Source organism: Musca domestica, unplaced genomic scaffold, assembly GCF_030504385.1.
Source record: "Musca domestica strain aabys unplaced genomic scaffold, Musca_domestica.polishedcontigs.V.1.1 22, whole genome shotgun sequence".
Lineage (NCBI taxonomy): Eukaryota > Metazoa > Arthropoda > Insecta > Diptera > Muscidae > Musca > Musca domestica.
The window spans coordinates 7102236-7129033 of NW_026712262.1; the positions used below are offsets into that span (position 1 = coordinate 7102236).

General features: G+C 35.6%; 1 protein-coding gene across 9 annotated transcripts in view; it reads right to left on the minus strand.

The window, feature by feature from the left end:
* The window catches only part of LOC101888725 (uncharacterized), a 289691-nt gene that overhangs the window by 182301 nt on the left and 80592 nt on the right, over positions 1–26798 (minus strand). For 4 of the 9 annotated variants that reach the window (XM_059123018.1, XM_059123020.1, XM_059123014.1 and 1 more), the window contains exon 2: positions 916–1018. The exons of the other annotated variants lie outside the window; for them this stretch is intronic. The gene's annotated coding sequence lies outside the window, so the exon portion shown is untranslated. The remainder of the gene's footprint in view (positions 1–915; positions 1019–26798) is intronic. 9 annotated transcript variants of the gene reach the window in all.

Below are 26798 nucleotides of genomic sequence, written 5' to 3' on the forward strand. Positions count from 1 at the left end.
GTTCTTTATACCAAATTTTGTGTTGGTAGAAATATTGAGATGTCCGAAATTTGAAGACAATCGGGCTCTTATTTTACATTTTATAAGAGTTATAATTAACAAAAATGTTAACCCTTTGTGGGGCATGTACTTGATGGAGTGGTCCGATATTGTCCATTTTCGCACCTGATGTACCATTTATAAGAATATTAGGATTGAAAGGTTTGCATAAAATTAGATAATCCCTTCTAGTTTTAAGAGGTTAATTATTTATTTGAAATTATTGGAGGAGGTACCAGAAGAAGTGGGCCGATAGTGCCCATCTCTGAACTCGGGCTACGTTTGATCCATATATATGGAATAAAACGGACACTCCTAGATCAATTTTAACTGTCCCGAAATGTATTTGGTCCTTATTGCTATTAGGAAAGTTTGGACTGTAATAGCCATATGGCTAAGAGTATACTGATTGTTCAGAAAAGTTAAAAATTTGTTTTTTTTTTGGATTAAACCGAAATGGGCCTGTAAAGGGGCAAGACATAACCTCATCTTGACTCTCAACTTGATTTTCATGTAAATTGTCATGCTATCCTAGTTTTCATATGTTGGCTATAAGATCCCATATTTATTTTGGATATCGGCGACTAAAATTAATTAATTAAAAAAAATTAAAAAATAACTGTATTTTGACATGGAATTTTGAATTCGGATTTAGATTTACTCTATTTCAGAAGACCTCAGTTAAAGTTTCACTCATTTCAGGCTGCATTCTCGGCTAGCTTAACATATGTTTTCTTTCCCTGATCACTTGTAATTTTTATTTTATCAATTTAATTGTATAATAATTAGCAGAAAAAAAATTGCCATATTTTATTCCACTTCCACCCAATGTGCAAATCTCAACAGTTGTCACCATCAATCAGATATTAAACTTACCAAAATATCTCTCTGTATATATATGTGTAATGTAGTTGTTTATTTGTTCAAATTGTTGAAATCAATAATTGAAATACAGATTTTTGTGTGTCTGTGTGCCCACCTGTAACGAAAAAAAACACACCGTTAAATAAAATACATTTATGGAATGACATTAAAATAAAAGTCAAAATCGGAAAAAAGCCAGTCGTGTCCATTAGCGACATGAATGCCATACATTTGACATTTATTGTGGAAAATTAAATGAAATGCAGATTGTTTTTCTTAAATTAAATTTTCCATTTTTTATGGATCGTCATACAGAAATAGAAACAACAACAGAGTAAACAAATGGCCTATTATTATTCCTCCTTCATACCCACTTTACAGGCCATCCCACAATATTATTGCTTTAGTTTTTTTTTCGTTTCTCAACTTTGTTGAACTCATTTGTTTACTTATTTATTTGTTTTATTGTTATTGTTATTTTTATTCATAGATAATAAAATATACATATGTATGTGTGATTGTGTACTACTCAAACACACACGCACACACTCATACATAGTTACATGTAACTCTGTTGTATACAACTATTGTTATGTGTTGTATGACAGCCATATACTGACTGGCGGGGTCATATTGTATGTCGTTCGTTTCGCTCCGTTTCGGTGAAAACAACAAGAGAGTGACTTTTCCAAAGGAGGACAACATCAACAACAACAAGAGTCATGTAATCACTGGAATACAATAACTACCACACATGGACACCATCCATAGGAGGTCTTGTGCCTTTTTTGTTACTTTTTTACGACCTCAGCCAGCCAGCCAGCATTGCAGCATTAAAATTGTTAAAAGAACATGTCCATACACAAATAGCTATGTAAGTATATACGAAGAAGAAAGTCAACTACATCCATAGGTATGTATGGTTATAAAAATGCCCTAAGTTAAAAAAAAAATAAATAAAAAACAAGCAGATCATAAAAAATTAACATGATGTCATGTTGATTCAATTCCTTGAGTTGTGAGCGAGAGTAGAAAAGTCGCTTTTTTATGATTTTTTTGTAGGTGTTTTCTTGTTTAGATTTTACATCAAATTAACTAGTACTAGATGTTCGCCATGACTCAGAGGACATTATTCGCAGGATATGGATGTAAGTGATTCCACGTAAGTTCACTTTTATGTGACTTAAAGTAATTAATTGGTTTGTCAACAGATCATAAGACCAGAAAAGTTTGCCATTAGTTTTTCGTATGAAAAATAGAATTTAATTAAAACGAACAGTTGCAATTCTACTCTTGAATTATGATATGTAAATAAAATGAGATAATATTTTTTATTCAGATGACGTATAAAGGTCGACCCCGTGCAAAAGTTACTCTGATGTTTCATTATATACAAGAACCCTATCCTGCATCGACTTGTAAAAAGACATATTTCATGCCTGCGAAGATTAAATGTAAATTGAGTCAGCGAAGACACAAGCCGAAAAACTCGCTCGAATTTGATTAAAAAGTTAAACTCACTCGAAGTCGAGCGGGAGCACTCCTGGGAGTAGAAAAACAAAATGAGCAAAACTCGAAAAAAGCGATCATGCTTTTGCTCGTTTTAGAGTGGGGTCAAAGTTCACTCGAAAACGAGCAGATTTCACCCTTGGAGCAAACTCTCACTCTGTTTCGAGCGATTCGACTCGAACGCTAGTTCTTCAGATAATCAATTTTGAATGTTCTGCCTGAGAACTCTCATTTGATCCGCTCCTCAATGTAAAAATACACACAAATTCAACCCCATAGTGTTACAAAAATAGAACGACTGTTTTTATACCCTACAACACTCTGTGTTGAGGGAATGGTATGTTTGATTTGACCAAAATTATTGTAACACCGCGAAATATTGTTCCTAGGCCCACGATGTAATATATTATACTTCCCATCTCGCCAAGCTGAGTTGATCTAGCTATGTGTGTCCGTCCGTCCAGATTAATTTGTAATCACGCTACAGATCGCAATTATGGCAGTTGTAGTTAGAGTCAGAAGATTTGTTGTTTTTGAGGATGATCGCAAAGTACTTAGGGGTTAAAATCGACCAAATACAGAAAAATTCCCTGGTTTTGTAATTGCCGTATGTTTACACCCTATAACACCATGTGTTGTTACACAGGTTGCAAGTATCGCCCTATCCTCATTGGGCTTGGGTTAGTCCCGAAATAAAAGGCTATTGTTTTTGAAGATGTTCGCAAAACTTTTATGAGTAACAATGAATTGCTGATTTTACAGACCCTCTACAGGTCCCAATTGAAGACCAATAGACACAAAATTTCGTATAAGGTAAAATTTAGCACAGGACAGAAGCCTAGAATTTTAGATGCCCATCGGAAAATATTTAGCGGGTAAAATGGACCTATACCTATCAGCATAACAGAGGTCGAAAATATAGAACCAATGTCTTCGGTCAAAAACAAAAAAAATATTTTTATACAACTGTATGGCAAGTAAAAAAGCAACTAACATTGGCCGTGCCGAAATTTTAATACCCTTCAAAATTTTGAAGGAAATTGAAAAATTAAAAAAAAATCCGTCGACAAACAATGCTTAAATGGGGGCTATACGAAGACGAGGATCTGAGTGAGTAGTTTTCTGCCAAAGGCTGTAGAACCAATTCCGAACTTAAAATGCGAAATTTGAAATAATTCCGGTCAATAATGTCTCTAAAATCTTCAAAATACCGAATATGAGGAGGTACCGTTATATGGGGGCTGTATGAAAACGTGGACCTGCATAAGTAATTTTTGCCAAAGGCTGTAGAAGCCAAGATCTTTAAGTACGAAATTTGAAACAATTCCAGTCAATAATGTCTCTTAAATCTTCAAAATACAGAATATCGGGAGGTACCGTTATATGAGGGCTATACGAAAACGTGCACCGTGGGCCCATTTTCGAACTTAACCTGCCTACTGGAAAAATACACATACATGTGCAAAATTTTAGCCTTTCGTCTCTATTCGTTCCAAAGATAGCGTGATTACTGCAGACAGGAAGACAGACATCGCTAAATCGACTTAGATTTTTACGCTGATCAAGAATATATACTTAGTTGGGTCTAGCATGAGTATAGAACAAATGAGGTTGGACCTTAGGGGTAGGGTAGCACATGGTCGGTTTTAATTTATTTGTTGGCTCCAAAAATCCACCAATTTTGGTAAGCACTTAGTATGTACTTTTGTAAGTAGTTAATGGTGCCAAAAAAGCTAAATATATAAACAACTCATCGAATTTTTTATATGCTTCTTAGATTGTCAACGACGAATCTCGATCTCACAAACCTCGGGTTTGTAGTTGGACGTACATACTGAACCGACGCTATTCATTACTTGGTCATGAGGAAGGTAAGCCCTTTTATTTTGTATTTTTTTTTTTTTTAGAAAATAATCCATTATTGTCACCTCTTTGCTACTGCCGATGGTAGTTTGTTTACATTACCTTTTAGTGGGTTAATCGGCTAATAAATCATGTAAGTTTGCTGTGTATTTTATACATATCGGAAAGCTTTACTAGGGCGCCAACTTCATAGTAATTCATGTCTATCTAATTTCTTCCAGCATCCCCTGATATATCTACAAAACCTTGACCATCCATGTTCCATTTCATCTTCCAACAATTTATTTATTTTTTTCATAAAATTCCAACAACCATCAAAATAACACAGCTAAATATTGCAAAAGATATTATCTAACGCACAGCACACATTTTCCGATACCTGTCCCAAAATGTAATCAAAAATAATTCCATTATCATAAATTTTCTACTCAACGAAATTTATGTTGTTTTAATTTAACATCCTAACGCAAGGGAGTTACAAAATTTCACATCACTTTTATTGAAATTGTTTCTCCATAATTTTGGCAAAATATTGAATTAACGACTTTATTTTATATCAGCTGAAGCTTTCGATTATCATATTCCAATATGAAACAAATAACATCAACGTTTAGCCTATGACAAAATATGCCATTATTAATGGAAATTTTGAAAAATCTAATCGTAATTTTAGCAGTTTTTATGTGATTACAACATCATCGTCAGCAGCGACATCAAGGAGCAGGATGTAATGAATATTCGATAGGCAACAGCTGTGCCAACCAGCCAGCCAGCCAACAACATGATGAAAATTAGGTAAATGAGAAAATTTGATTCAGCTGCCAAATGGGATAAACTTTAGACTTGCCCATAACCATTCGACAGAAGTGTATGATTAAATAGTATCGAATAAAGCAATTTTGGCAATGTTTTATGTAAATTATTACAAGTTTAGGAAATTTGAGAGATAACCTGGCACGGATGTAACATGAATTCGAAAAGGGAATTACTTTTACATTTTATTAAGAAGCACAACATGGACTACACTACACAATATTTTTTATGTTTTTCTTTTTCTACTTTTTATTTTCAAAATCACAATGAAATTGCAGAAAATCTACTCTAAAAAGGTATATTCAATGCAACAGGTTGTCCATACACACCCAACCCACCTTCATCGCAAGGTCACACTAAATGGCGTTGACAAACACTAAACGGATTAGTGCATATTTACAAAAAGACAGTTATTTCTCAAAAAAAAAAAAAAAAAAAAAAAAACAAACAAATTCCCCAACCAAAGAGGAAATAAAATATTCCCAACTCTAATTAATTTGAAATCTGTTTAATAAACAGCCTTTGTAAATAGGGAAATTGATTAACGCCTCTGGCATGCCAACCCCCAATGGTCGTCTGTCTGCCCGTGTCTGTAAGTGGTTGTTAATTCCGCCTAAGGCTCGGCAGTAAATTCCTGGGCAAAACCACATATGGATTTGTTTACTTATGCAAATTAACCCTTCTCACCCATTCAAGTAACCAACAAAAAACAACAAGAACAACAACAATGTCATTCGAAAACAGTCATTACTCGGAACACCACAAGAACAAGAATAACAAAAACACCAATGTCGCAGCAGCACTCCAGTGACAACCCTTATTAAAAGGTCATTAAAATGCTGGTTTCTTTTATTACATCGAACTTCAAACAACAACGAACATTCGTACACACATAGCACGTGTCCTCTCCAACATAAAAATCACTCACTCACTCACACAGCATGTCAAATTCATGGTCTGCGCAGGATAATGTCGCCGAGGACAAGAACGTGTTATGTGTGAAAGCAAATAAATAATCCACTGCCTAGAACCAACCCGCCCACCGCCAGCACCACCACCCTCCCCTCAACAGAATGCTAATTTAGCCAAAGGTTTATAAAATTATTAAAAACAATACAAGGCTACCCGAGGACGACAACTCCGATTACCGTCCAAGGCAGACAACTGTAAATTAGCCCACTTGGGAGGCATTTCCAGACCCCAGCACACACACCCACACACACTCGACGATTTTAACTTGTTAGTAGCTTTAGTTTATGGTAGATGTATCTAAGAAAAGGATAATTGCTGCAAGAGATTTTGTTGTGATATTAACACGAATTGTCACACAAATCCTAGTGCCTTTCCTTCGTAGCTTTTTTTGCTGCCGGGGTAGTTGAGTGTCAAAAAGGATTAATGCCGACTAAAAATAAAAAAACAGAAACGAACCAAACACTAAATTGAGAGGATTGTCCCAAATTTTAAATGTTTGACTTTGGGATATGGGGTTGGGCGGTAAATGGCGGTGGCACTGCTTTGGGGCGAATGAGCAGAACAGAAATTACACGCTTTAATTTTATAATACTGCGACACTGAAAAGAGGATTAAAGGGTCAATTTGAAATATTTTATCAGGTCAAAGCTATAAATATGGCCTAACGACATTAAAGAGCGTTGCGTTTTTTTTTTCTGTTTGACCTTTTCAATTGGGTTAAATTTAGGTTTGAACTTCTCTGTCGAATATGGAATACATTAATTGCTTGGCAAAGTTTAATAGTTTTCATTTATTTAAATTAATTTTATTTTAATTGAATATAAACAATTTTAGGTTTTGAAATTATTACATAATTTAATAGAGGAGTACAAATTTGGAGATAAAAATATGGTCAAGATTAGGATTATGAAACTCGGAGACTTGAAGGTCCATTGTTCTCCAAGAAGAAGAAAAGGAAAAAAGAAAAAACAGATTGGAAAAATAATAACCAATTATAATCCACGAATAAGAATTTATCGTGTCGTTTTTAGCCACTTGAATCTTCTGGATAACTGAAGAGTTATCTCAAATTGATGAGAGGTGGACAGTGGCAGTGTCTCGGTTTCCTCCACATCTTGGCACAGCCTATAGTAATCGGTATTATAGCCACTTTACCTAGAAGTGATGGCCTTTATGCTACAGTGACTTGTGATGATACTCACCACAAGTTTTAGGTCCGGTTTGAGATGAACGATTGTGTTCTCATCCCAGAGATTATAGGCCATGATCCCCTAGAGACATTACATCCCCTTTCATCTGGACAGTTTGTTGAAATCTCCCGATGTAATGTTCATGTATCGCACGGAAGAAGTTGCACAAAGGTGGTCTAACCGAGTTCTCGACTTCAATGTTAATAGATTCGGATCATCGTCTTGTCAACTCATCTCCTACTTCATTACCTGGAATATTGCAATGACCTTGAAACCAACAGAGCTTAATGGACGACAAAATATTTTTTTCAAAGAGTCCCTACACCCCAAAACTGCCACGGATTTAGTGGTAAATAAATGTAGCGCCTTTAGTGCCGCCTGACTATTGACGTTTATAGTCACCGGACCGTAAACTTTACTGTCCCATTTGCCAATAGATCTATAGCTTTTTATTCACAAAGATTTCTTCGTGGAATACGCCACTGTCGTTGCTGAGTTTGTAGGCATTGCTAATGTTAAGGCTATTGCAGAAGACCTCAGTAAAATTAGTAATTTTATGTAAAAAAAATGACTAGATCTGTTAACGTTAACATAGATCTGTTATCTTCTATGTTAAATTTGTGGTTTGTATTTTTGCTACTTAAATTCGGAATTTATCATAACGGACCTGGATACGCCTTTCATATGGTGCTAACTGGCTGCTGCATAGCATCATAGCCCATCCTGAATCATAATTCCTCTGCCGACTTAGGGCTGTCTTCATCCAATTTTGCCCTAAAATTGGTTCTCTGGAATCTGCGTGAGCTCTACACCGAATGCCACTAACTTGAAAAAGTACGTTTTCCATAATTTTAGCCTGATATCTATATCTGTTACCAGATTTCTTCCTTTGTCCCTGCAGTAGAATGTGTCTGCATGTTTTGGTATATATTGATATTTTGCTCAAAGTTTGCTTCTGGAATCGATTATACTACTCTGTGAGTATTTTCAATCACAACATCATGATCGGCCATCAAAATGTATAACACAACTCCCAACCCTGATTTTCTCATGATTTTTCTCAAACATTGCAAATTCTAAAAATTTTTCCAATACTTCTGAGTCCTACCCCGCAAAAGGCCAACATTTTACACATAAATGACTCTCAACTTCGCAGAGCTCAATTTATTTGTCCATAGAATATTTAGTGTGAAAATAGGGTATGTTGAACAACTTCCACGTTTAACCTTAAAAAAATTATGTACCTTATAGAAAACGAAGTGAGCATCCGATGTTGTTCAAACTGTGACACAATAATATTTGTTACGTGCGAAAGGGGACTTGTTTTGTTTTATTTAAGTTTTTTCCACAAAGAAACTCTCTTCTTCACTTTCCATAAATTAACAAGTAACAAAACTGTAAGTTCGGCCATTTCGAACGAATTTGAGACTTTCAAAAATAAAAGTGCATTAAAAATTCTCCTAAAATCTTAAAAATATCGACTATCATTATATATTGGCTATACCAAAATGTGGACCTGCACAGACAATTTTCTAACATAGGCTGTAGTGCCCATTGCGAACTTTAAATACCAAATTTGAAACATTTCCGGTGGATAATATCACTTAAATCAGCAAAATACTGAAAAAAAGAGATGTACCGTTATATGGGGGCTATACCAAAACGTGGATCTACATCACCCATTTGCAATACCAACAGTCCTGCAGACATAATACACGTTTGAGTAAAATTTTATCAACCTATTTCACTTTGTTCAGAAGCTAGGGTGATTTCCACAGACGGACGGACATCGCTAAATATACATAGAATTTTATACTTTGTGGGGTCTAAAAACATTTTTCGAGGTGTTACAAACGGAATGACAAACTTAATATACCCTCCATACTATGGTGGAGGGTATAAAAAACTTTGCTTAGGATTTAATTTATCTCAATGCCCACCCAGTGGTTAGTAATTGCTGCTTTCATTTTAATCGAAAGTACTTAAGATGAAAGCAAAACAGGCACAAACACGTTGTGACCCTAGCCAACCCAGGATATTCATCATCCTCATCTCATAAATAATCCATAATACATCTAATGTATAAGCAAAGTAGGAGCATATCCCAGTATTAAATATTTCTTTGCTTTTACTTTATCCCTTGAAGACATGTTCGTTTTTTATTCTTCTTCTTTTTTTCGGTATCCAACAAAATAGAGTTGAATATTGAGGTCTAGAGTATTTCGAAACTAGATTTGTGGCAATGCGAAATGATTTATGGGCCGGCCACAAAGAATGGGTCAACAAAACATGTTATTGTTATGTTATCTCATGTATCCTTTTTTCTTTGCTCCGGCCAGGCACCATGACGCATGAATGTGCAGAAATATAGAGTGGTGGTGATTTGCTCGAATCCGGTTTAGTTGTTGTACGACTGATGTTGCTCTTGTTGTTGCTCTTCGACAAGATTTGTTGGGCACCAATTATTATTATTTTTTTTTTTTTGTGTTCATAAAATAACCATAAAACTTTTAAGGGTAACCGACAAACCATTTGAAGAACTTGGAAAAAAAGGAAAATACGAACGACAACAATTTCATTTTTCTTTCTTGAATATGAAATCTTATGAAAAATACAAAAACCAAATTGGTGTTTGTTTCCCTTTTTTTGGTAGAATGTAGAATGGTCGCTTGCCACCTACACATGGGAAAAGTTGGATTGCGTACCGAAAGAAAAAAAGGATACCTCTTTTGAATATTTTCTCAAATTTGAAACCATAACAACCGGCGAACAAAACAAAGCTCCACAATTTCTTGTTATTACATTTTATTTTATTCGAAAACTTATTATGGTCGAAATAAAGTTTTCCTTCTTTTTTTGTGTCTTCTTCCACACATTTGTTTCAATCCCCAATGCCCTTTTTGGGGTGTCGGTTGGCTGTATCGGCCGTTTAGCCTAGTCGGCTGCAGGCGGCATGGGTTAGGAGCTGTGCCTACCATCATAATGCTCAAGTGGTATCCAATTATGTTATTATCTATCTGTAGGTAACCACTTGAAACCATTTAAGGATGCTCTTTTCATGTGGGCTGTTTCGAGCATTAATCTAGATATTCACATCTCTCCGTCCGTCCGTCCGTCCGCCCATCTCTGTGTGGGTGTGTGTTGGGTTCTTTTTATGCTCCATTGGACATTATATAGCCTTGTTCGTTTCACTACCATTTCTGATCCCCCGAAGTCATACTTGGACCGCCATAACAGTTTGTATTCATGGCCCTTTTCTCGGTTAGAGCTTTTATTCAATTTTTTACTAGGAAAGAAAAAAGAACAGCCGATGTTGCTTGAAATTTATTTAAAATTGTTTACAATACCCAGAGACCAGCAGACCAGTTGCTCATCGCTGTCTTAAATAAGCAGTAAAATATCTATCTTTAATCAGGATATGGGCTGAGCTGTGTTGCTGTTGTTGCCTTTTCGGCTTTGTTCTTAAAACGATTTATGTTTCAATTTAATGAAAATTTAGATTTAATGAAAATTGAAATTTATTTATTGGAGTGCACATAAACGCACATAAATATTCAAAATAATTTTCATGTGAAAATCTACGATGTGCTGGCTATGGTATGGCTAAATAAGGATAAGCGCCAAAAAATGCCTGCCATTATGTGTACAGGGGTATGAAGTGATGTTGGGCAGAGTGCGGAGATATGGATGGAATCAGGTGGAAGGATCAAAAGGCACGAATATATTTTATTCGACGATGTTCATACAATGGGCAAAGTCCACAAAATCTATTTTTTTTATTTATTATTAAATAAGTACCTACTATGATCCAGGTATTGCATATTTACAAAAATTGGGCATTGAAAATAGACAATGTCAGTTCATTTCTTATAGTACTTTTCCAACAAGTGGTTGACATTTTCAATAATATTAATAATTACAATTAAATATTAAAAAAAAATAATATTCGCTAATATTTCGACCAACGTTAAACCATGGTCGTTGCAAAATTTGGGTCTAGCCCCCGTTTTTTTTTTCGTGAAACTAAAATACTTCCAAGATTTGTTTTGAGATTTTTTTGTTTTTATCTTTAAATGCCATATTAAAGATATCGGCCTTTTTGGTCCTGTGTCCTAAATACTGCACAAGGCTTTGTGAAATTCCTAAATGAATAGGTAAGCTAAACTAATAAAATCGGAATTAAGGACCTGTTTATGTACACCCAAAGAAAATAAATCCGAAAGACTCTCGTATGTTCGATTCTGTGGGGTAAACTTCTTGAGGAGCTTAACACTGCAAAGGATCATTGAGGAAAAAAGAGGTATGTCAAACAGGCAGCATGGCTTTAGGCCTGGCAGGTCTACGGTTGAAGCCCTCGGAGAGGTCACCGAAGCCTAGAAAGCAGCAAAGCTAAGGAACCACCATAGCAGGCCGCCGATAGTCCTAGCAACTCTCGATGTTAAAAACGCTTTTAACAGCCTCAGATGGAAAGACGTCCTACCAGCACAAAAAAGTGCAAATAATTTCAAAAAGACTTTCTAATTTATGTCTGTTTTTTTTTATTATTATATTATTTTTAGCGTTATAATTTTTTCCTTTTTTTTAAACCATTGTGCAACTATGAAAACATGTAATCCACCACCACTTAATATTAAAACCATAATTTACATCCCATACTCTTGATGGGCAAAATAAAAGACTTTTCACATGGAAACCGCCTTTGTGTGCAACATTTTAATGAAGATTTTCGACACCCTTACCGCTTTGGTGAACGACAAACACACATACATGAGTACAAAAAAAAAAAGAAAATATACACATCTAACCTCACCTCTGGCAGGCGTTGTTGTACCATTATTTTTGTTTTTTTTTTCTTTTCTTTTGTTTTAGACTAACGTTAACAAAATACTATGCGAAATTGTTAACAAATTTTCCTGCTAAATCTAAATTTCAATCATTTGCTGGTGTTGTTGTTGAAAACTTCATATATTGTGCCTGGTGCCGTTGCTGTTGTTCTGTCTCTCACTCTGCCTCTCTGTGCAGCTGAGTTTTCCCAACTGTTGATGATGCCTACAACAACAGCAAGGGTCGAGGCGGAGTAGGATGGCAAACGGTAACAACAAATTCCCCCGAAAAACGAAAAGTTTCTCCTTTGAAAATATCTATGCCAAGCTTAGCCCAGAGTGTGATGATATTCAAGGATGTTACTTTGAGTGAAGTACCCTGTCGATGAATGTTGAAGATGCAGAAGCAGCAGCTGAAGAAGAAGAAGAATCCCAAGTAGAAGTGGAAGGTACTGTCAATGAAAGATTTCTGTTGTTATGCCAAATATTTACATACTCTCTCGGAAGCAGAAGCATTTTCTAAATGTTATTTATAATTGTTGCTGTAGTTGTTGTTGTTGTTGTTGTACAAACACAAGTCTACAACATCATGCCTTAGTTAAACGAACGAAAGAAAAAAAACAGAAAATTGCAAAATATGCAACAAAACCTCAATGTAATGTTAATTTTCGACAGAGAAACAGAGAGAGAGAGAGAGAGAGAGAGAGAGAGAGAGGGAGGCAGAAAGAAAGCTCATTTCTTTAAGCCTCAAGGCTTAGGCTGCTGTTACATGGAAAATATATCTTCCATCCCATCCAGTAATGGCCAATTAAGGAACACAAAGTAGTAGTATGTTTTAATAACAAATATAATCCTTAATGGAAATGAATTTAGTTTTTACAAGGTTTTTATTTATCACATTTTTATTAAGTGTTTTCCAAAGAAACAACAAATATGAAATTGTTTAAAAAATGGATGGACGTCAGTCTCTTTCAGAAATACTGTCACATAGATTTTAATAAAAAAAGAAAAACAGTAGTGTATAGATTTGTTAAAAAAAAAATATCAAGCATTAACCTCATTAGTGAAAACTTGAGAGAAAGAAAATATAGAAAAAATAGAAATTGTTAACTTATTTTAACATTTTGTTGAGTTATGCCTCTCTTTGAGTTAATGAGAGTTTTGTGAATTTGATTAAGCTGCAATTATCAGAATCTCAGAATCAGGGACCGAAATGAATGCGTTTTTCGCCTTGTTGCCTTAAATACTGCACAACTCTTCAGAAATAATAACTAAGAAAAAATTCCGTGTACCACAACATGGACCGATATGGACCTTTCTTTTCAAAGTTTTTCATAACCTCCACCATACATAGTATGGATGGTATATTAAGTTTGCCATTCCATTTGTAACTCATCGAAATAATCATTTCAGACGCAACAAAATATATATATTCTTGATCAGCGTAAAATTCTAAGACCAAATTCTTTAGCCCAGTCCGTCCATTGTAATCACGATAGAGTCAAAACGAATAAAGAAAGGAAGATATTTTTTTTTGCACCGATCTGTGTTTTGTCTGCAGGCAGGTCAAGTTCTAAGATGGATTGGTCCGCGATATCGTATAGCCCCCATACAATGCTGCCCGGGATATTGGGTATTTTGAAGATTTTAGCAACATTTTTCAATAGAATTGGATTAAAATGTACACAAAGAGTTCTCTGTGAGTACCTTACGCTTGAAAGCGAATTGTCCATATAGGTCCACGAAATCGTGTATTCCCCACATAACTGTACCTCCTGACATTCGGTATTTTGATGATTTTAGCTACATTTTTAATGGCGTTGTTTGAAATTCTACACAAGGAGTTCTCTGTGAGAACTTTACCCCCTAAAGAGAACTTTCTTTATAGGTCCACGATATCGCGTAGCCCCTATACAATGCCCTCCTCTCCCCAAATATTCGACATTTTTATGGTTTAGCCACATTTATCAATGGAATGGTCTGAAAATTCACACAAGGAGTTCCCTCTGAGTACTTGGGAACTCTGGAAGAGAATTGTCTATATAGGTGTACGTTTTAGTATATCACCCGAGATATTACAACCTGTGACGGAAAATTGTCTATGCATGTCAACGTCTTTGTATTTTGATGATATTAGCGACATTATTCAACGGAATTGCGTCAAAGTTTGTATTTGAAGTTACAGCCTATCACAAAAAATTACTTATCCAGCACCACGTCTTCCTATAGCCCCCAAATAAAGGTTTTCAATTGAGCGGTATTTTTCGACGGATTTTTTTTTTTGAAAATTTCCAAGTTTCTTCCGAATGGTGAAGGATATTAAAACTTTGACCCGGCCGAACTTAGTTGCTTGTTTGGCACACAACTGCCAATTTACAGCAGTTTAAAATGTTGCTAAAACTCTTAAAGACTTGCGATTTTCGGGAGATACCGTTATAACAAATTAAGAACTTAAAATACATTAAAGTAAAATTGTATCAACCCACCTTCTTACGCTCGATAACTTTAGTAATTTTCACAGACAGAAGGACAGTTGGATGGACATGACTAAATTGACTTAGAACCTTATGCTGATCAAGATAAATCTTAACATTCAAGGTAAATTGCTCGAAACTCTCAAGCATGCAGTAAGAAACTTTAATTTTAATCACAGGCGCATCAAAAAGTAGTAGTAGGAGCAGCCTTAAACGTAATGGTAAAAATCGCTCCGGTCGAACTTACGAAGTGCGATAAGGTTGTAAGGCTGCTGCATACTATACAACAGGGTTATACCAGATTGATGGACTTTCAAAGAGCTAAAGTAAACTTCAAACCTCATCAACGGAAGTACAACTATGATTCTTGACAGAATTAAGATACTGATATACCCAAGCAGGGATGAATGGAGCGGAGCCCAACTATCTCTTATCGGTCTTCCGATATATACAGACGGATTAAAAATAGGAGAAGACACGGGGACTGAAGTCTTATGTGACCTACTCCTACAAGTTTGATGGAAAGTTGCAGTGTCGTCGAATACTGCAGGCAGTATGAAGAAGAGAATGCAACTTGATGCTCTATCAAGGGAAAGACTGCGAGCTATGTGGGAACAGTCGACTCATGATCTCAGCGTGCACTAATACAGGGATCCCTTTGTCATCTATAACTTCGCATACAATTTTTGCTGGCTCTGTTGCTGGAGTTAAAACAAACTCTATTCTCCATCCTTTCTACTTCTCTACAAGGGTCTTTCACCTTTCACATATCCTAATTTGTATTCTTTTTGTCATGTGAGATGATCAGAAGCGGTCGAAAGGTCTGCCAAGGTAAGGTAGTTACAATTTCAATTATAACTACTCGTCATATTTATTTTGTGGGGTCTAAAATGCTTATTTCGAGGTGTTAAAAACGGAATGACAAACAAAATAGAATGGTAGAGAATATAAAATGCAATAAAACCTATTTTATAAAAAAACACTAGTCCAAAGTAGCTCTAAAACTGGAATATCGATGTCCAACCGTATAAAGATTCTTTTTGTCGTTTCAAATAATGCGTTTGATTATGATTTCCCCCCGACTAGTTTTGTGATATGTGCGTCCCAAAAATTGACGCCATTCCCCACACTCGTTCAGTTGACAATAATGACACAAATTCAATAAAATATTTATCTTCAGTGCATTTATTGCAATTTTATCTTTTGAATGTCTCTTGCAGTTACTCTCCAATATAACCCCCTCGGGCAAATGTCCATCCATTCAAAAGCAGAAGAAAAAGAACATGGAAAAAATTGATATCAAAAGTCAAACGCTCACAAGCGAGCGTCTTTGACAAATCTTGCAAAATATGATCTTATTATGCTCGCATTTTAAATGCAACGTGACATGACTTTCTTGGAACTCCAATCGGGCGAGACACGTAAACGCTTTGTTTTCTTCAGCGCTCTTGATTGTGCCGTTCAACTGAACTTGAACAAAAGAATTGAATAAATTTTATGGCATATCTAGTTTTTGTCGTTTCGACATGGCTGTTCTTTTTTTTTGGTGCAGTTTCTTTAAAACGATTTCCCAGTTATTTTCTTTTATTTTATTTTTTTTTTCTTTTCTTTAGTTTTGATTATGAAATCATAAAACACGTAATATAATCTCGGCGTGACCTACATGCTTACACATACATCTGTACTTATGCACATTTGCTTAATTCTTTCAGTCTTTTTCGTCTTCTGAGAGAAGCAAGAAAAAGAAATGTGAATTATGTCAAAGAAGGAAGTGCTGGCTGGCGGCAGGGTAAATGTTCAAGTCTATGTTCATATTTTGTTCAACCTTTCTTTTTTTCCTAAAAGAAGAACTAGCGAAAAATGCATATCGTGATGATTAATTGTATATTAAGTAGATTCACTAAACTACACAAAGCATGTATGTGTGGCAGGTTACGAGGGGCATGTGATAAGATGAGATTCAAAGAGTGCTTTCTTGAATGGGAGTACATCGAAATTGTGCAGAACATAGTTGAATGAGATAAAAACGGGGAAGCAGAAAAAAGCTTATTTTTAGTTAAACTTCGCGATTTAAGATATGCCATGCCTTGACAAAATGAAAGACATGTCGTGTATCAATACCAGAAATCAGAAATGCTAGCCTCAAATCGAGTGAAGAAAGTAGCTGGAATTCGAGGGACAGTAGTTCTGTGAGTGGAAAACTTAACTACTACTACTAAGACGAGTATGGAGTCTTTATTCGTATGGCATAGAAAAGCTATGTAGATATGTTTTCCACTCGCAGATTCTTTTTTTCTAGTGGGAAAAAATCGCTTAAAACTGAGAAAATTGTACTTCTATTGGAGCTCTGATAAGAAACCGTACACAGCTTGTCAAACACACACACACCCTCTCTCTCTCATAGATATAAACTTTTTGCTCTACCATGTCATGTTGAATTTAATAAGAGTCAAAGTCCAGGTTCCAGTATGTGACAAAACTTATCGAATATTCACATGCTATTCGGCAGGAGCTTCGGCACGCTGTTCCGTATGATAACTCAAACATTGGTAATAGAGTAAAGGTCGTTCTGGTGCAAGCTAGAATCGATTCCATTGTAGAAGACCGAATAGCAAAACCCGAACATTCCCATAGTGAGCTGCCGTTCCCCAAAGAGTTTCGGTCCACCTGCAAAGGCCTAGACATCGGTTGCCGTATCCGAACGAGTCCCTATCCATCTGTAAAAGTCTACACATCGGGGACGAGCATATCCACAGTGAGCGGCCGAACCCAAACGAGTTTTGGTCCATCTCCCTTGACATTGACTGCCGAACCTACATTTAGGGAACTGCCGAACAAGAACGAAACTCAGTCCGTCTACGAAGATCTGGTCAGCTGATCCCGAGTATCTCTACAGTGAAGTGTTAACGATTATACCACAAGTCCCGAAGCCCTGGACATCAGCATTCCAGCCACTTATATCGTAAACCCCAATGGTTTACCGCTCGTCAGCCCGATGGCTATTTACTGAATTTCCTTCCCTATGCCGATTTAGAGGTAAATCGCCACTATCCCGAACGCCAACGTCACTAAGATTACCAACCTGGTTATTCCTGATAACCTAGAATCCGACGTCGAAGTTCCTGATTACCTTTAAATCGTAAACATCCGTAACGCCAGCGTCAACCGAACATAAACTTCGAAATTCCTGGTGGCGACTATCCACAAGGTCCCGATTACCTTCAAATCGAAATTACCTTCAAATTACCTTCAAATCGAATTATCAAGATTTCTACTCAATCGCTTTAAATTACTCTACAATTCCCTCATACATTCAGATTTTTTCTCATACCCTTGCATTTTCAAGTATTCTCATTTTGATCGACCTTGGTCTAAGTATAATAGCAACGTTTTATTCACAAAACAAATAAACAATAGAAAACTTTCGAGTGTTTTGATTAGGTGAACTGAAAAAATCAATAAAATATCTTCGCTAAACACCCAACAAAAACTTGCAATCTGTGTGAATATCCTATTGATAGGTGATGTAAACCAATTACATTCTGCATTACCAGTATGTTGAAAATCACCATTAAGTGATAAGTACCGTCAGCAATGGGTGTGCGCTTCAGGCTTCAAAACCTAAGGCTGTGACTTCGAGACTTGGCCTCGGTAAGCGAAGGAATAGATAAAATACGACAAGCTTTTGATGTAGATGTTAGACTTTAAAAAAATTTATGTTCGCTGCAGTGGCACAGTGTGTGGTGTATTTTACTACAAATCATAAAGTTTCGAGTTCAATACCGGCGGAGGGTAGAAAGGGGCTTCTAAAATGAAACAAGTAGATTTTCTACTGTCCACTGTTAATCGACAAAAAATGGCTTAATTTTCGGTAGACATGCTCTTAAAAAATTGTTAGTAGATTGATCTGTAAATAATTGGTTTTAAAAATTATTTTTTGTAATGGAAGTTAAAATTTACCTTAAAATTAGCTTTGATTTGCCTTAAAATTAGCTTTGATGATACTCAATTTTGGTATTAACAATCCGAAATTCGAAAAAAAAATCGCTGACTCGCCCATAAGATTTTTAATTGGTTATTCAAATATTTGAAGAAGAAGTATGAATTAGTTCGGACTAAGTACTCTTATGTTTTCGGGGCTACCAGAAAAAGTGAACCGGTATATTCCATATTAACAGTAATTGAAATATTGAGACAAGCCAAGTTTGAAGAAAATCTGCTTATCTTTTTACGTTTTGTTAGAGAAAGAATTAGTCAAAATTGTAGCCCATTGCGGGGGAGGAGCAGAAAAAAATAGGTTGATATTGTTAATATTGGTCTTAGACCCACGATGTAACATATCATTCGCTTAGCTGAGTAAATCTATGTATGTGTACCCATCCGTCTGTCAATGTTAATTTGTAACCACGTTTAAGGTCGCAATTATGGCCCGATCCTCACGAAATTTAGCATGGAGTTCCAAATTATAGACAAATCGACACGAAATTTCGCATAAGGTTAGAGTTTAGGACAGGGTAGCATTTGTAAGTCGGCGAAATATTGGGCCTAGACCCACGATGTAAAATATAATTCGCCTAGCTGAGTAAATCTAGCTATGTGTGTCCATCCATCTGTCCATGTTAATTTGTAACCACGTTTAAGGTCGCAATTATGGTCCGATCCTCATGTAATTTTGAATGGAGGTCCAAATTTTAGACAAATCGACACGAAATGTCGCATGATGTTATAGTTTAGGACAGGGTAGAAGCCTAGCATTTTGGATGGATAATATTTAGCGGATAAAATGGACCACTACTTATTTGTGAAAATGTTTTGTATGCCTATCAGCACGACAGAGGGCCTAAATATATGTCAAATACCACCGATCAAAAACCAATGGTAACCAAAATGAAATTGGACCTATGGCGACTTTATAATATATAACAGTGTTGTAGGGTATCACATAGCCGGTCCGCATGACTATAACCTTGGCTTACTTGTTGTATCTGACCTTAGCCGTAAACAAGTATTACGAAGTGCGAAATTCCAATCAAATCGGAAAATATTTCTAAGAGATACATTATCTTATCAGTTGCCTTTTCGTGAGATGGATATCCGAGGAGGCAGGACGTAATAGTCTGTCCTTAAATAAGATCTATTTTTGATGGAAATATTATGATTTACCAAGTTTGGACCAATTCACATTCTCCCTTTGTGCCCACCGGCATTAACAAATTTTCTAAAACCAAGCTACATCATTTGTATTATTTATAAATATTTAATATTTGAATATTTATATTTAAATAATTGTTTTTTGTTTGGTTTGTTAAAAATTAATGTCATAATATGTCACGCATATTAATATTTCATTACATAACTTTATTATACTGTCAAAGTTTGTCTGTCAAATAAGTTAAATGTCAAGAAAAATCCCACTATTACCATTCATTCGCCCATCTTACAACCAAACACACATCCACCCACCCGCAAACCAACCAACCACCTAACCTAAAATGACAAAATGAAAAGGAAAAAACCTTAAAAACTTCTTCTAATATGAATTGACGTAATGATAACTTTTTTCGGTATTTAATTAAATTTCATTTAAAATTTTAGTTTAAACTTGGCAAAGATGTTTGAAGCTGACATTTGGCTTTTTCAAAATTAAAACAAATTATCATTGTTAAATGTTTTCTGCAAGAACAACAGCAACAACGGCAGTCAGGTTTCATTTTTCACCAAAGAACACTCGTACACACACTCCCACACACACACACACACACAATCATACATTCTTAATGAATTCCGGTAAAAGTTTTCAAATATAAATTACAAGTTAACATTTTTTCTCTTTGTCGTCCCTCAGATGCTGCTGCTGCTGGAACACAGAGCAAAAATATTATTTTTCGCATTAACAATTCATTGCATAAACAGTGTGTGCTTAGCGTGTGTGTGTGTGTGTGTGAGGGTGTTGTCTTCAAACATATGTGGGTGCTGGGTTACAACAGCAATAATAAAGTTGTACAACATAAACCATACGACAAATGTCTTCTCATCATCAACATCATCATCAGCAGCAGGAGCTGGAGCAGCAGCAACAGCAGCAACATCTGCTCCAAGAAATGCTAGTCTTTTCAACTTCATTCATGTTAAATGTAAAGATAAATGACTGTTGTCTTTAGAACTGACAGACAGACAGACAGACACCACACACATACAGGTGAGTAGGTGAGTGAGTGAAAGTGTGGTCCATGAGGAGCAAAGGAACGCAACATGGCAACAACCGGCAGGATGGTACAACACACAACAAATGGTTTTTTGGAAATTTTGAAAAATACCTTTATGAAAAACAAACGCTATTATTGAAATAAAGTACAAAACCAACAACAACAAGAAACTGTAACAATGTCCATACCAGGATATCACTGTTGTCACAACAGAAAAATAATATACAACTTGTGGTAACGGCATGTTACCCAGTCATTGTAACCACAGCTCAGTGCGATATCGAGTATTGTTCCAGTCCGACCCCGGAATGGATGTTCGTTGGTTGGTCGGTGTGTGTGTGTGTGTGCATGTGTGAAGATAAGTCTAAAACCTATGGGAGCACGAGATACTCAACAGCTACAGCTCCAGCTTTGAATGCATTGTTTGCTTCCTCTCGCAATTCCACTTTTGTGGGTCGGGGATTTCCGCACAAATCCCCAACACTTTTTTGCGTAAATTCTCGTTGATAGCGCTTCAAATATTTATACATGTTGAGATACATATATTTAAAATGTTATGGCAACGTTGGCAATTCAAATTCAATCTCAAAATTTGGGAAATTCATGCAGAATACAATTAAGGATTTTTTTTCAGAAAGTCAATGTAAGAGACATAACGTAACAGAGAGGTGTTATTACAATGTGGGCTCTGAAAAAAATACAAATGATAGGTAAATCAAGTGCTACCTAGAATCGCCGACTTTAGATAGTTCCTTGTAAATTTAAAATATTTTTGGAAATGGAAGTTAACAGTACATACCTCCTCCATTATTTAATTTTAATGGAAGCTAGAAGAAATAATCTGATACCCAGGTGGCTGCAGTTTGGTTGGTGCCAAATTATTTTTGGCAGAACTGGCTTAAACCGCCCACGCATTTTTCGAGTTTTGTTTCACTGTCAAATATCTTCAGTTCAGACAAAACAATTGTAAAAGTCAAGAATATATCCAGAAAAAGTCACAGTTTGGTGTGGATTATGAGCTGGGGGAATAATTGGGTCCTACGTCTATAAAGGGTCTTCCAGTGTTTTGCCAAAATGCAACAGCATGACTTGCATGACATGTGGTTTCAACAAGACGGTGCCACATGCCATTCAGCGTAACGTATTGGGAAGAGAGTTCAGTGAACATAAATCATGCGAGTGGTCAACTTTTCCATATAAATAAATTCCACTCCTGATTTTTTTAACCTATCTGAAGCTCTTAGAAAATTGACCTTTATGGAAGGGGGTTTATGCTATTGAACTCAAAACAATGGACTGCAGTTTTAGTTCAGCTAGTTGTGGCGTTGTCTTAAAAATGTCATTTTTGTTGGTTAGAAGAAGTCGTGATTTTTGAAGACAACTGCAGACATATCTTTAAACCAATTTTAGTCTGATAAAGGGCTTATTAGGATAGTTGTTTTTCAGAAATTATTAGATAATTATTTCATCGTTTATACGAGATGAGTAATTTTATTTTACTTAAATTTAGTGAACTAAGGCTTTTAATACAGTTGCCTTCCAGCACATATGTACTTTTGTGCCGACCCTGTCGGCCTGTCCGTTCAATAATTTTATAATTTAATAAAAATATGTTTTTTTTTTCCAATATTTAAAGTCTCATTTTTATCGTGAGAATGAAAATTCACGTGTAAGCCTGAAAATACAAAATATTACAGCTAACATAACAGTTAACAGAGCTCATAAATGCGATCTCTATATGATATCCTGATATCCTAACAACTTAGTTTTGTTAGCTGTAAAAGTATTACAAAATGTTTAATTCAAAATGAAAATATGCCAAAAATATGACAAAATTGAAAAAATATGAGAAAATTTTACAAAATCAATATTTTATCTTTAGAGAGATATTTTTATGCGATTTTTTAGACGTTTTTTTCTTTCCTGCCAAGAGGCCATTCTGAATTAATGAGAACTGTCGAAATCACTTCAGCCGTTCTCGACATATAAGAGATCTTTCAAGCATATCTTCTTTGATAGACATATATATCGCACATATTTTGCTATATATCCGATTTGTTGGATGTTAACATCAATGTAAAGATCAGAAGTAACCTTGACATGGCTTCGTGATTTCGCCAGGATTTAAAATATTCGCGGTTTAATGAAAAATGTTGAATTTTTTCAACACAAAAGATATGGTCTATTTTACCCGCTAAATATTATCCGATGACCACCCAAATTGGTAGGCTTCTTCCCCGCCCTAAACTCTAGCTACATGCGAAATTGGTCCATTTCAACCCCTAAACATTTGGCGATCATCTCTAAAAGAAATAGGGTTCTATTCTGACCCTATCCCCACCTCCATTCTAAATTTCGTGAAGATTGGGCCATAATTGCGACCTGTAGAGTGATTACAAATTAACATGGACAGACGGACAGACGGACGGACGGACATACATAGCTAGATCGACTCAGCTCCGCGAGCTAGGAAGATCCATATATACTTCCCTATATGGGAAACCAATATTTCGAGGTGTTACATAAATTCTGGCCCAATCAAATATTTGGCGAAATCACGAAGCCATGTCAAGGTTACTTCTGATCTTTACATTGATGTTAACATCCAACAAATCGGATATATAGCAAAATATGTGCGATATATATGTCTATCAAAGAAGATATGCTTGAAAGATCTCTTATATGTCCAGAACGGCTGAAGTGATTTCGACAGTTCTCATTAATTCAGAATGGCCTCTTGGCAGGAAAGAAAAAAACGTCTAAAAAATCGCATAAAAATATCTCTCTAAAGATAAAATATTGATTTTGTAAAATTTTCTCATATTTTTTCAATTTTGTCATATTTTTGGCATATTTTCATTTTGAATTAAACATTTTGTAATACTTTTACAGCTAACAAAACTAAGTTGTTAGGATATCAGGATATCATATAGAGATCGCATTTATGGCCCGATCCTTAAGAAATTTTGCATGAGGATAAGATGAGGATCAGAATAGAAGCCTACTCTTTTTGGAGATGATCGCCATATATTTAGGGGTTGAAATGGACCAAAAAACTGCAAAATTGTCAGCAGGTCGTAATTATCGCCCGATGTCCATTCCAGTGACTTTTTGGAGAATTCACAAATACAGGAAAGATGCACTTCTGACTATTTCGTTAACGCTGATTTCGTTGAAGAATATAGTCAAATGTCTGTATCTCATATAGATGCGTTTCAGTCAAAAACCAATAATAAATGTTAGTCTTTTGCCACTTCTGAGAGATTATAGGTCTGTGGGAAATATTGGTTCCAGATCTAGGAAGACCATTTAAGTGCAACATCTACCAATAAATTGGAAATGAGCAAATTAGGTTAAGTTGCTATTATTCGAAAATTAGAGAACGAAACCTGGTGGTTTTCTTTTATTATTTGTCACAATATCTTGTGGAATTCTATCGAGTATCTGTATCGTTTATTATAGTGTTGTAGGGTATTCAACGGTCGGCCCCGCTCGACTGTAGCCTTTGCTTACTTGTTTATTTATTTATTTATTATTTTTTTGGAAAAAACTGGATCTTGAAAATTTGTGAAGGGCCAGACATGAAGATTTTTTAAAGTGGTAGTAACATTTGAACAAGCCGATAGCTATACCAGGACATGCAGTTGCAAGCCAATAATTTTTTTTCTGGAGTGATTAACAACCTGTCGAACAAATGGAAAAATATTTTAACAATCAGTATATAGTAACTTCCATATAACTTCTTTTGCATCTGCTTGCATTGCCACATTTTTTTTTAATTCACAACTAAAATATTCCAAATAATCCCACATTCACAAAATACAAGCGGTAAACTGTAAAATGTCACAAGGTTATTTTTTTTTTTTTTTTTTGACATTTTTCCACCCATTTCGTAATTATTCTTCCAGTTGTCGGTCGGTCGGTCGGCTGCTTGCATGCACACAATTATAACGAATAGCAAATGTAAAACTCATGTGTATTACGTGAGTTATGTCAATTAGGTGCTCAAAACAACCGCATTACGCATTGCTGCTACTGCTCCTTTCCACCGACGACTCTTTGTACCCTTTGTACAGACCGCCCACAGAATTCTCAAAAGACTCTGGCTCAAATCAGTTATTCCTTTAGCATGTCGTGCGACGCCGTCAATTCATGTGCCATGCAAGGCAGTTGGTTTGAGGTCGGTTGCAATGATTTATTTGTCTCTGTGGCAGATTTCAAACGCCCCTGTGTGTTCCGTTTCTATTTTTTTTTAAACTTTATCAAAGCCAAACTTTATGACATTGACACTTATGTTCAGTGGCGTGATTATGAATCGTATGTGCGACGTGTGTGTGTGCACTATCACCTTCCTACAATTATATTGAGAGGAAACAATTGTCTCTACTCTGCTCTGCTCTGCCACTGTCACAGCCTTTGATGTATCTATGTAATTTTCAGTTTTACAAAGAAATTCCATTAAATATCTAAAAATGTTTGAAATATTTGTTGTTTTTTTTCGATGTAGTTGTTGTTAGGGTTGTAAGTTTGAAAACAACAGACTAGTTTTAGTTTGTCACAACACAGGTTGTATGTTTCAGTAGTACTCAATTTTCGTAGAGATAATTACAAGTATGATTAAGAAATAAAATAAAAAAACTACAACAGTTGCTGTTGTTAATTGTGTTGCGTTCTGTTGCATTTGCGTGTGAGCAATTGGAATAATTTGTTCGACAGTTTGTCGTGTATTAGGGTGTTGAATGTGCTGCAACTAAATCGAAATACACTTGCCGGGCTGAGTTGAGCTGGGCTATAAAACGAGGGTTGGTCATGATAGCCCAATTTCCGGCATTGTCAATCCCCTTTTGTAGATCTTTTTCTTCTCTGCTGGGCACTAATCCTAAATAATTGCTTGCAGGTGTTTTGCTTATATTTTAAAACCTACTAGGAGTGTGTATGTGTGCGTGAGTCAAGAACAGCTGGAGTCAGTGTTGCAATTCAGCCACTAAAACTGTGTTTGCCACGTTTGGCCAGTGATGATAAATACTTTTTTGAGCCTTGACTAAAGTACCTGCTCGCCTCTCAGGTGCAAATTGACACGTACATCATTTATAATCTGTTTATTATTGAAAATACAATGTGCTTAAATGGTATTCACTTAATTTTTTATTTATTAAAATTTCCATTAATTTCATTTGCGGTACAGGAACGATATACACAATCGAATCTTTGAATGATTCTATATGCTTGTACAGCTTTTTTAAACATTTTCAAATGTAAAGGCATGTTCAGAAAATTTAAAACTTGAAATCCGTCGTCATTATATTTACCGATTGGAAAAATATTGGATTTTAGTTTAAAACAAGTAAAAAATCCATTAAAAATTCTTTTACAATCATAAAAATACCGAATATTGGAAGTTGCTGATATATGGGGGATATACGATATTGTGGACCCATAAAGACAATTTTATTTCAGGGGTTAAAGTACTCACAAATAACTCCTTGTGTAGAATTTCGGACAATTCCATTGAAAAAATGTGGCTAAAATCATCAAAATATTGAATATCGAGGGGTACATTTATATGGGGGATATACCATATCGTGGACCTACATAAAAATTTGCTTGCAACTGTCAAAAGACTTGTAAATTGTTTACAAACTCTTACAACATCGAATGTAGACATTTTCTGTCAGAGAACTTTATAACCATCTTCAAATACCAAATTTCAAATTATTTCCTTGAAAACTGATCAACTGAATATTAAATATCTGGAGGTTTTATATTAGGGATTTTACGACTTTACCTGAAGAGTTGCCACGCATTCCGAACTTCCAAAAATTTTTGTGAACAATGTTGCTATTAAAATATGGAATGCCTAGAGGCAACGATACATGTAGGCTATTCGTAAACGGGGATGCCACCAAATTATTTTTCCTTGAAAATCGATGTTTTAAGAGGGCGATTTTTTTTTAAAAATTTGTTGGCAACTCTGGTTTAAAAAGCTCACAAAGTTTTTCAGTTTGGTTTATAATTTAACTATGAATCGTCTTACAAACGCACAAC